The sequence below is a fragment of the Bemisia tabaci genome, chromosome 1 (assembly GCF_918797505.1).
Source record: "Bemisia tabaci chromosome 1, PGI_BMITA_v3".
In the NCBI taxonomy this organism is placed as follows: Eukaryota; Metazoa; Arthropoda; class Insecta; order Hemiptera; family Aleyrodidae; genus Bemisia; species Bemisia tabaci.
This window is the reverse complement of record NC_092793.1, coordinates 81970671-81983512: the sequence shown is the minus strand read 5'-3', so window position 1 is coordinate 81983512 and position 12842 is coordinate 81970671. Positions and strand designations below refer to the sequence as shown.

The window sequence follows — 12842 nt, the reverse complement described above, 5'->3', positions numbered from 1 at the left end:
ATTCTATTACATTCTCGATCTTCCGTATTCGCTTTGAAGTAAGAACGAGGTGACGGATAAAAATAAGAAAGAAAGATTTATTTTTTTCAAGAATTATTATTATTTTTTTTTAATAATTCAAAGGTATAATACACAAATGTACAATGGCCATGATCAATTAAAATAATAAGTACAGAAAAATATGATCTATCAACGTTGAAGTTGCCTAGTTTCGAAATATATTTAAAATAAAATTACAGTTATAAATACAAAATAACAAAATATTGCAATGTATTGCCACTTAATTGAATTTCAATCAATTGCCAACAATTTTCGACAAAATTGAGCTTGGGATTGAGTCTAAAGAGGAGACGATTTTTTTTACCTTTTTCATTTCCACTGCTGCCTTTGATAGCAAGTATTCGGAAATAAAGGATACCATATGGTGTATCTGATATTCTACTTGAATTTTCATTCAAGTCGGAACATTCTCATACTTGCAAGGAGTAAAAGGTAGAGAAGGGTCAGGCGGTAACACGTAAAAACCACCACCGTTTTACCATAGGCGTATACGAATATTCGATGTAAATATTTCTCAAGCGCACAAGTACGTTCCTTTTTACGATAGTTCCTTGAGTATACTCTAATAACTTTAAACCTGAATCGGGAAACGGTGAGAATGAGACGGCATGCATTTGAGCTCTTTCTACAAAAGTCATTAATTCCAACGAGCATTTCTTAGTCGCCCTGAATTTAATTTACGTCTTTGTCGCTTGGTTTTTATTCCTCAAATTAGGAAATAAAGGACACACTCAGGTTCTCGACTTACAATAGAACTGGAGTTTTTCAGAGTGCCTTCCGACGGATTCAGAGAAAAGAGACAAAAAATAAGAAACTAAGAAAGGTGAGAGAGCTAAATCACTACATTTAGAAATTAGTTCCGCATCATTTGGGGGAAAACCCCCAAAAATGACGTACATTTCTTATTTTAAATAAATTCAAGGTTTGAGAATAAGAAATTACATATTTCAGAGAAACTCGTAAAACTTCAGAACTTTGATTTGACGTCCTTGAGGATATTAATAAACTAGCGATGGCTGTTTACGCAGAACATCAATATTTTAGTCATTTTAGCCGGTTTTTTTTTTTGAGGAATTGAGATTTTTCTTAGATCCCCCTGTACAAACTCTGTCCCTCCTCGCTTGTTACAAATAGAGGCGTATGGATCAAAAGTAATGTCTCAACACATCACCTCAGTTTTAACGAAAAAAATCTTCTCTTTTTCCCCCCTTTTTTTTTGTCTCTCGTTACAGTTGAAGCCTAATAAGTAGAAACAACGGAGGTTCAGTGTAATTTGAACAGGGCTGTTTGTAACGTCGCCAACTTGGAGGACCGATCGGCGAGGCATTATTTTCATTTTCGCGTATTATTCCAGTCCGTGAACAGGAGGTCAACTACTTAAAGACGGTAAGGCAACAGAAGGATCCGCTCATCTGGTAGATCTGCGAGAGTCCAAATTTGTGATTTTCACGAGGAAAACTTGAGGACGAGCGTTTCCACCGATTGAGTGAAGAGCCCTCATTCACGCATGCTCATTATTTCATGATCACAACGACTCAATTTTTCACATTTGGGCATCGAAACAATATCGTGGCAATAAAAATTCAACGATTTACAAAATAGGAGTGATCTATTCAGAAAAACAAAGAGATCTAAAATTGACGAAATACAAAACGAAAAACAATAGAGAACGGCTGCACAGAAGTACACAGCACTATAAAGATTGAGCAAAACAAAAGGATGCAGGGTGGGTAAAATGGACTGCATTCGGCAATTAGGAAATAGTACTTCTGGCTCATTTTACAAGGTTACAAGTTTTCTTATGCACTTCACAATTCCCGGATTTTTCATGGATTTTGAGCATAAAATTCTCTGACTCTTCAATGTTTCTTTCCTTTTAGCATGATTTCTCATAAAAATTCAAAGGACGAAAAATGTTAGGGGCAAAGTTTCCTGAAATTGAAAGAAAACGATGCTCTGACGGGAGGAAAAAATTTCAAGGTTCCACAACAAAATTCACCGACTCTTCAAGAACTTGTCACACTGTATTAGAAACGGTGTAAGTACAAAGTTTAAATTTACGTATGCAATTTTCCTCTGCCGATGAGTGTCTGTGTGAATGTGCCAGAAATAGAATTTCCTTGTTGCAAAATTAGGTCCAAATGGCAGATGGAAAAATCCTTAGACTGGGCTACAGTTATTTTCATCCTAAATTGTTCAAAAAGTATTTAAAAAATAAGACAAAAAAAGAAGAGTAAAAAACCTGTATGGTATAGTAAAGTACTTGTAACATACTTGGCAAGAAAATGTAAGCCCTTCCAATCTAAAATTGCTTAGTTAGTTTAAATAACTTGGTTCAACAACATAGTCCATTAATCACTCGAAAAGTAACTTTAAGGTCGTTTATAATCTGTTGTCGTCTTTAGATAAAGTCGCATGGCTGAACTTTAAAAGAACAAAGTTGTTATAATTCCATGCTGATTTTACAATTACAAAATCGGTCAGGTGTGTTTTGGCTCCAACACCAGTCAAAAAGGCAAAATTCACAGTGCCATGTGCCAACTCTTCTCTTCTTTTCGTGTAAGCTTAAGCTTTCTTTATTGTTAAAATTCATTGACATAGTAAATATTTGAATGACCAAGATTGAGACTAACAGGGTGTGCTAAAAGAAAGTGGCCAGCTTAAATATCTTTTGAACGAATTCGAATATCGAAAAACGCAGAAATTCGTGTTAATATTTTTGAGAGGAACATATTTTCCACACATGATTCCAATATTCCACGTCATTTCTATATCCCCCCCCCCCCCCCGATATTCGAATTCGTCCAAAAAATATTCAAGATGTATAATTCCCTTTGGCACAACATGTATGATTATTAGAAAACGTGATACATTACGATAGGTTTGTATGAGGGTGAGAAAAGTCTTTACTACAGTCATTATTTATTTGAAAAAAGAGGAAAGGTGGGAGAAAATTGTGAGAAGTAGAGACACTCATGAGAATCTTGGTTACAGAAATACATGGGAGGATCAGAAGCATAGAAATCAGTTCGACGTACTCATTGATGAGATAGGATCTCGTGGCCTAATCGTACAGAATATGACTTATTTATAACTTCCTCTTTCAGAGACACATATTAGTTTGTGCTGAAGAGTTGGATACTAATATTAACTTTTCGAAAGTCTGTAGAAAATAAAATTGAAATTTTCGGGTTGTTTTTTTTCTCTTTCGTTTTGACGCAATGTCAATGATTGATTTTGTAATGGAGGGGAGACAAAAAGAAATCTGATTCAACGACTCAACACATAGGGGATAGGAGCGTCAAAAACACCAACATCAGACACGACATCTTTCTTTCGAATCATCGTCTTATCACAGTTAAAGTTATATCAATCAAAAAGGTGATTGTTAACGATTAAAAAAGGAGAAAAGGAAAATAAAGAACAAAACGAAACAACAAAAAGAGTTCATGTCAACCGCACTCAAGATGGGTCAATGACAGATTGTCTTTTTTTGGGGAACAAAAATTATGCATACAAGATTTGGGCAGGGTGTCCATTAGGCAAGGAAGAGTTTCCCTCCTTGAAAAGAATTGCCTAATTGCCTGAAATTATCCCAGACAATTAGGTAACCCTGGTTTAGGCTAAGAGGCTTACAACTGGCTATTTACACAGTTAAATTACAACATTTGTTTCCTGATCACTACTACAAAGTATGTACAACTTACGAGCTTACAACCATAAGAAAACAGTGTTTTACAATTATTGAAACAAAAGCGAATAAATTAGTCAACAAGGTTCAACAATGGACACAACTGAGGGACAACACGGACAGATGCGTTTTGATTCGGTGTGCAAACTGATGGGGCAACTCGAAATTTAAAAAGTAAGTAAAAAGAAACCATCAATCAAGAAAAAAAGGGTTGCCGAAACAATTAAAAGGCAAGCACCAAAATAATTAGGGGATTTGTTAAAGGTTTTGATGATTTTTGATCGCCTCTCTCTCCTAAGACTTTCAACGCTGAAAACTGAGTGGCAGGTCACGCGGTGGTGATTTTCCAGCTTAAAAACAATGCTTTTCCTCCATTTATATCCATTGAAAATATCGATTATAGGTGAGGCAAGAATCGATTGTTTTGCATACATTTAAATGGAGGAAAAAACGTTGCCAACTGTCAAGAATCGCCACTGAGGTCGCGCATTTCAATTCCGCAAAAATCTCTCGTCGGTTAAGAATTTCAGCGTGCGTGATACATTTCTGGACGCTGAAAAACTGATGTCACAGGATATTACGTCCACATTTTCATAAAGGTAAATTTCAAGATAAAGCATTGAATTTTAACGCATCGATACAACAAACAAAGTTGCAGGATTGTGATCGATGCGACGGCGAAATGGAGAAAATTCTTCTCTATCTCTCATAGTCGTGAGTGCTGTGTCTGGGGGCGCGATACCACTATTCGATCGCTCCGGTCGCGGGGCGGTATCACGGCCAGATGAAGGCGCTTTGACAGATTAGACTTTCAAGCATATGATTCCGGTGACTCGGAACGCCTCATACATAGAAGACTGGTATTAGCACACGAGTTTTCTCGTCATCATGATCAAAATGACTTGAAAATTTGAGTGTCATTTGGGAAACGATACAACGAGTTTTATGAATTTCTTTATTCTGCTTTTTATCCAAGGAGAGCACAGGTGTTCCTTCAACGGTACTGGTCTCTTGAGAAAGAACATTGACGGACGCAAATTTGACGCATCATGTGGTGATGTTTTCTTTCTTCCCCTTTTTTCATATATTTGTTTATTTAATCGTTTCGTTATTTTTTTCAAAATTCAATCCAAATAAGCTTCAATGGAGCAATTCTTGGGAGTAGTATTTTTGCAAATACTAAGTATGGAGAGAAAGTAAAGTAAGGAGATTAGACAAAAATTAATTTACTTATTATTTGTAGAGACAGCGTGCCTTATTATTGGCTGGTAGATTCAAGAGGGACTGAAATCACCGTAATAAATAAATAAATAACTATTGGCATTTTCAAGTCATAAAGAACCGTGGCATAGACGTTTATGAAAAAAGCTTGGAAATAAAAAAAGTAAATAAAATAATCATATTGAAAAGGAAATTGAGAAATTTTTTCTAACACGTTGTCCTCTCCTCGTTCAATACGAAAATATTTCTCTCGGAAAATGCACTGAAAGAAGGGGGTTTTCGCGCTTTCAAAGGTAGAGTTTTTTCTTAATAGAGCAAATCTTTGCCAAAAAAATCAGGGAGCGAATTCACGCTATTATGTTTCCATTTCAAGATCTCTTAGCGGAGATGAAAAAAAATATTAAATATTCCTCAGAGGAGAAAGTACACAGTCGCTTACTACTTGCAATACCTGCCACTCAGTTGTTACGTGTTATAGACTGCATTGTATACATGAAATAGTCTGAAGGAACAACGGTGAAACAATCTTACAATTGGGAGAAAAAGATAGGCTCATGGATTGCTCACAATGAAAGACCACCTTAAAATAGAAATAGAATCTAATAAAACACTGGAAGGTGAGGGAGTTTGCAGACAAACCACTCGGGAAACAATAATGGCGGAGCGCTCCTATTGGTCGTTGGGTGATGCGAGGTGTTTCCGTACGAACTACTGGTGAATAGGAAGTTGCGATAATCAAGGCGAATCAGACCCCGTCATCAGAGCTCTGACTTCGAATCCGGATGGAGATACTAGGCTACAGTGTTTCCTCGTCTGCAACATACAAAATAACATAATTCAAATTTATTAGAAGTTGTACGAAGCCAATTTGATTCGTCTGAAATGCTTTTTAACTGTCAAACTATTTTACATGGTCAAGATAGATTCAAGTTGCATCGAATATGTTGTGCTTCATTGGGATGGCCGAAGATTGACAGGTATGTGTCCCGATAAAAACCGCAAAGGGGTCGCAGAAGAGGGGCAGTTAATTAGTTAAATATAACTTAAATACGAACTTCAATCCACTTAAGGAGAAGTAATTTAAAGTAGTGAAGGAATTCTCTCCTCGACCCGACCATCCAACCAACGCGCGTCTAATCACGCTAATGGAACCATCGCATCTCTTTAACCACCCCCTATCCCTCTCTTCCCTTCCTCGGCCGAAACTTGTTCGATCCCTTCTGCAACAGTACCGAAACGATGTTGCCTGCCAGGATGAAAATGTTCCACTTTTTCCACATGTGTAATGAGCTATTGCGGATGGAATCATGGATCGTGACATCATCAGAGAGATTTTCCAATTAGCCAGGCACGGATGCCATCAATTGAATTGCCTCAAGTTCAAATAATGATAAGACCTCTTCAAAAGCTATGAAACACTTTGAAATTGGTCGTCTAATGACCGTTTTCAGTATGAATTTTAATTTCAGCGAAAATTACAAGAACGACCATTTTCCCTGTGATTCATTGATTCGAATCTCTCGGAGGTTGGATGGGGAGGATACGTTTCTGTTAAAAAAGTAGAGATATGAAGGCTTTGCCGCGGTTGCTGCGCAATAAACATTAAACTGTTAGTACGAAGAATAGCGTGACAGGAAGTTTTTCTTGAGGTCTAGGGTGAACATTTTTTAATTGTAAGAGGAGGGCGGCTTCGAAGGTAGGAAATCCCAAAATTTCAGAAAATGACTTTTCTGCGGGGAAAATTTTAGCTCATGCGATCGAAGGGGCCTACAACGCTCAAGAAATCCCCCTCCGCTTGGGAGACACCATTCCTTTAAATACGAAAGTATCTCACAATTATTGCAACGGAATGAGAAGATTAGCAATTTCGTAACACGGCTTTTAAAAAAAACGTAGTAAACTCAACTTTTTCCAGCGTACAATACCGTTTCAACCTGTTTCAAAAAAGCTTTAAAAAGCTAATCATTTGTAGGGAAATTCAAATAACTACGCGAGGAAAATTCACGTACAGCTCCACTGGTTGCTAATTACGAGCATCATCCTTAGTTCCTTTATTCCACGATAAAAAACGCGCACATTTCAACGTTTAACTAAAGTCATCGGATATTAATACTCCTTTCGTAAAGCAACATGACGTTAGACTCGAACCCTCAAAAGTGCGTTGGGAAATACACGCAACGCTTTGTACTGAAGGGTTTACGGTAGGGCCCACGAGGGGGTTTCCGTGGATGTCTCCCGGAGATGAGGCATCGGTGCCAGGCAAGCCCCCTGCTCATCCCCCAAGCGTGCGGCCATACAATTTTATGCCCCCTGTCCCTCCCCCTCATTTATAACTCCTTCATTCGAGATTGATATCGGTTTGGGCGCCTCCGATCAGGATCGAACGCATGTATTAAAACGGATAAGAGGCAGAGTACCAATAACGCATAGTAAAAAATTCGATCCAGAATTAACGTCTCGCTCCCACAGAATGGAGATGTTGCATGTGTCAGAAATTTGCGATTTGACTACTGATTTCTATGTAAAAGTTCGCGAGAAACACGATGGTGCCACTGGTTTCCTCTGAAATTAACTCTCAAGCTCAAAAAAAGCTCTCAAGTTGAGGCCAAAAGTGAGGCGATATCCCACGCTATCCTGAGAGTCCACCTGTGCACCAAGACAAACTCTCCACTGCAATGTTGGGAGCAAATCAGTGCAGGGTGATTATTGGGGAATCAGAATATTCTTCCATTTTTGAATGACCATATCAGAAAATGTCAAGAGAAGGTCCTCATGAATCTCCTTAAAAAGAGCATTTTACCGGAAAATTGGCAACTCTCGAGTGTTGATACAACGTTTTTTCTTAGCACAGGAGTGTAGGAGACTAAGCTTGTAAACGGTGATAAGGATGGTCGAGCGGATGTCACCCGACAATTCCTCGACGGGGGTAACTCGGCCGGGAACCACGGCGCGGAGGAGCCCCTCCGAGATTAAAATGTAATAATTGAAAATAAACAAAATGCATAAACGATGTTTACATTTTCGGCGTCTCACCGCTACCAGCCTCAGTCACCGAGTCGGGGGCCGGAGCCGTAAAAGACATACGAAGCCTGGCTCGGTAGGCAACCCACGCATTTTGCCCACCGTCGCGTCGACCCCTTTGCCCCGAGTGAGCGACTGGCTTCCTTCCATACTCCCGTGCTAAGGAAAAACGCCGTATGAACCTTCAGGCGTTGCCAAATTCCCTTCGATAAAACACACATTTCCTGGTGAACTTATGAATATTTTCCTTCCAATTTTTTAGATAATTTTGTTCGTAATGCCACCTGAAGTTCCTGAAAATTTCAAGGAAAAAAGTTCACAACTTTCCTTAAACATAGAGATTTTATCGAAGGAAATTTAGCAACTCTCGAATGTTCACACGGCATTTTTCCTTAGCATGGCAGCATACTTGTGGGACGCAAAAACTAGTGTTGGAGATTTTTCGAAAAAATCGAATCGATTCGATTTTCCTCGACAGTCCGATTTCATCGATTTAAATCGTGACGAATAAATCGACTTAAAAAAGTCGGGAATTACGAAGGCTCAAATTTCAAAAAATGAAAAGATTGAATGCAGAAGGAGAACTCTAGAATTAAGTTCTAAGGACTTTTCTTAAATCCTGATTTTACGACCGATTTTTCCTTAAATCCTGATGAGATCGGGATTTAGTCCTAATTGACCTCAAATCCTGATAGAATCGGGAAAATCCTGATGCTAGACACCCTGTAAACCTCGCAATTTTTTAAAACCTCCGGTTAAAATGAAAAATTGAACGACCTTTCGTCGCACAAATCAGTCAAATATCTGAGAGGCTGACTTGCTGAATGTTCGTGAACTGGAATGACACAATTCGTATGCTCCTGCGCAAAACAGTCGATGTCACAAGCACCCCTCCTCCTCAATCTAACATACAAATTAAGTTCGTTTCTAATTTCCAAACCTCACGAGTCAGTTGTAAACGTGAATTCGAACTCTCCTCCCCTTACCCGAGCGTCAGTGCTTCGTCACACAGTTTCGAACCTGGCGGGGAGGCGGGTGGTGGGGGGTTAATTTATCAGAAAGCAATGAGGAATGGGCCGTTGGGGTTCCGGGGTGCGCGGGGGATGTAATTCATCTTAAAGGGGTAATAGAAAATAGGAGTGCAAGGAGGAAACGTTGTCAAGTGGACTGTCATTTAGGGTTAGGAAAGCCATCGAAAAAATCAGTGAGTTCAAGAGAAAGGGAGTTATTCGAAAAAAAAGAAGAAGGAAAAACTACGGCTCAAGATACGTAAATTAAATCTGAAGTTCAAAAGGGTGCCCCCGCCGATCATCGAGATATTTTGTTTTCAATCACTCGTCTTTCTCACTTAATGACTTAGTGAATGATCAAAACAAGCGTTGGTCCCAGAATTGGGATTCGCATAGATGTTGAGGCGAGCATAATCGTGGGCACTACATGCTTCGACTTAGTTTGATCGTAATTCTGAATAATTTCCACGACGCAACTGAATGACGGAACGGAGCGGAACACAATCAAAGATCGAAAAGAGATATTAGACGGTAAATGAAAATTTTAATTTATAGGATCATTATCTAAATCATATCTTCTCTTTCAAACAAAGGTACCGAAAATGCGCAATTTACACTGGGAAAAAAGTGTCTTGGATCCAGGGTTCAGACGCTTAAAATATTTGACAAGAAAAAATACTCTTGATTCGATCGGATTTTTGCTTGAATCAAAAAGAAAACGGCCTAATTTCAGAAGGATTGGCTCGATTCAAGCAAAAATCCAGTTGAATCACGAATATTTTTATCGTCAAAATGTTAAGAGCCTGGACTCTAGATCCAAGAGACTTTTCTTCTAGATTACTGTGGAGGTCCAGAGAAATTTGGAGCGGAATTTTCATCGACGCTCCCGCTCTGAAAATTCTGGAGGGAACACGAGTCGCTCTCCGAGCTGACAACTTTCCGGTAGGTGCACATAAAACTGAGCGACATACACAGACACACCACCGAGGAGCAGCGTGGCGGCGGAGGGGGAGGGGCGGGTCGGAGGGACTGCACAACGCAAAGGGGAGGAGGAGGCGGGGGCAACTCAAAGTTTAATTGAAATTCATTGTTTGTTGCCGTATTCAGTCGAGGACAATTTATGGGGCACCCTCATTTCCCTCACTTGGTCCGTTACCCCTTTTCCGCTTTTCCACCTTTTTTCCGGGCGTAATTGAAACCGATGAATAACCAAGTGCTCCGGGAGCTCTTTGTTCTGGGGCACCGTCAAAGCCCCAATTTCTGGGAACCCGGCCCAGAATCCGATTTGAGTGCCCGCCGGAGTCCGGGTCCCCCGATTGAGGATATTCCGTGCGGATATTCTGGTCCTTGACGCGGGGCCCACTCCCGAGCGGCATCAACGGTCATCGGAATTTTTCATCTCGTCAAACCGACACCCCCCCCCCCCTCCCACCCCCTTCCCGCTACTCCGGGCCCAGAGCCTCACTTCGTCACCTCGATTTCATTTTCATTCCCATCTCAAAAGTCTCATTTTCAATTCCGGACAATTCAGTTCAACTTCTAGGAACTTTCCGAGGCAGTTCTTACAGCTACGGATTCGTTCCCCCCTTTTGATTACATGGCTACACTGAAAAAAATTTCTCGGCGTTTTTACCAAGGTCCGTTGGTACCTTTACCATCTCACTTTGTTTACCAATTATTGCACTGAGAAAAAAAGTTCGGTAAATTCGAACTAGTTTGGATCATATGGAACCACGATTTTGTTCGGTACACACAACCGAATTATTCGGTCTGTTCAACCGAATTGTTCGGTTTGTGCAATCGAACAATTACAGTTCGGTTCAGTGGACCGAAAAGTTCGGCTGAGCAGACCAAATAATTCGGTCGTGTGTACCGAACAAAATGTTGGTTCCATATGAACCAAACTAGTTCGGATTTACCGAACTTTTTTTTCTCAGTGTGGTAATTTTACCAAGATAGACTGGTAAGCTTACCTAAAAACCGGTATTTTTACTGTTTCTTTCAGGTAAGAATACCACTTTTATCGGTAATCAATTCCAGGTAACTTTGCCATTTTATCTCGGTAATTCTACCACAGTCGATAAAAAATATTGGCGTTTTTACCAAGGTCCAGTAAAATTACCGTGAAAGTTCAATAATTTAACCGAGATTTCTCGGTAAATTACCAATTCCATAAATGGTAATTTTACCAAGAAAAAACTGGGATCAAATAGAACCCTGAATTCTTGGTAATTTTACCCTTTTCTTAGTAAATTCACCGAGATTTTTTTTTCAGTGTACAGTGTTCAAAGTCCGTCGACACAGTTACTACAGAGTGCTTCATAAGGGGATAGTGCGGACAAGTCGGTGATATTGAGGTTCGGTCATGGAGCTTTTAGGGTCCAAAAGGGCATCCAACCTGTGAAATCCAATTATCCAGAGTGATTTATAATTACAATTGTTTGAGCTCGTCGTTTTTAAAAGCACGTTCGTGACTTGGTTTTTGCATAAATTCACTCATTTTCGCGGAGGGGCGCTCATTTGCGTACATTCTTGGCCACTTTTGTCTAAGATTGGAATCTGAACATCGGCAGTGGCAATTTTCTAGTGTTTTTCGTGAAAGAAGATTGGCTGCCTTTTTGGGCCCTACGTCCTCCTTGTTTCGACATGTCCGTGCTCTCTCCATACAGACACGCTACATACTAACCACTCAAAAAATGGTACGATTATGAGACTCTTGAAGGATCCTCTGAGGGTCTGATCTTTCTAACGAAAGTGACCTACCGGTGTAAGTATGACTTTCAGAACCAGACTGTGTGCATGATGAATCGATAAATGGATTGCATTTTGCAAAAAGGAACCACTAGCATTGCAATGATGCTAAGATTGTGCAACTTCATCTTTAGCAATAAAATTGCGGAAATCGTGAAAAACTATGAAATTTGGATGGTAATTTTTGTCTTAAATTTACAATTTTTAGCGAGTAAAATAGAAACTATGAATGGATAATCGGGTTTTTCCTCCAAGACAAAAGAAGTTGCACAATCTTAGCAACATTGCAATGCTAGTGGTTCCTTTTGGCAAAATGCAATCCAAATATGGATCCGCGAACTATATTGTCTCCATGATCCATGACTTGGTCGGGAAGTCAAGTTAGTGATGCCTCGAAAAAATTCACGAAAATTGCGGAAAATCCAAGATGCCTGCAAGCATCTTGACTATACCGGAATCACTGAGTGGATTTATGATGGTGTCTCTGAGAAGGAGTCATCTGCCACCGTTAAATCTACGATTGGATTATATTTTGCGATTAGGCAATAAAACTTCTTGCTCGTTTTAGAAACGAGGTACACATACTATTATTTCACCTGTTCAGTATGTATGTATGTATGATGTAGTAAAGTCGCTTTTATAGCGCTCTTTGGCGCTCTGCGACTCCTAGCCGCCAAAGCCCCTATCCTCCCAAAGCCCTTCAGGAAGTTGACAAACCCTAATTTCTTCTAAAACCCCCTTCGCCACCCTTTCACTGGGCGTCCCCTTCGTCTCCTCCCAGGAGGAACCCAATCAAGCAACTTCTTATACAACAACTCGTTCGTATGTGCTTTTACTAATAAACTAGAAATTGTAGTCAGTAATTGCCAAACGTAGTTCAATTATCTCCTGTATAATGATCTTAGGCTGAAGGCTCAAAATATAGTTGACCGATGCTTCGAGAATGCAGCTATGCGCTTCGCTTTGATAGGATTGCGTATCGATGGAGTGGGATTCCAATAAACATATTACATGAAAAATGAAAAAAAGAGATGAAGTTCCGAGAAGAAAGATGAAGTTGGATTAGCTCCACTGCTGCATGTCGTCGT

At 39.7% G+C, this 12842-nt stretch overlaps 1 protein-coding gene across 1 annotated transcript in view; it reads right to left on the bottom strand.

Moving 5' to 3' along the window:
* Positions 1-1266: 1266 nt before the first annotated feature.
* LOC109043807 (LIM domain only protein 3) overlaps positions 1267-12842 on the bottom strand; it is a 108636-nt gene continuing 97060 nt past the window's right edge. Inside the window, exon 5 of the mRNA XM_072306292.1 lies at positions 1267-5785. The gene's annotated coding sequence lies outside the window, so the exon portion shown is untranslated. The remainder of the gene's footprint in view (positions 5786-12842) is intronic.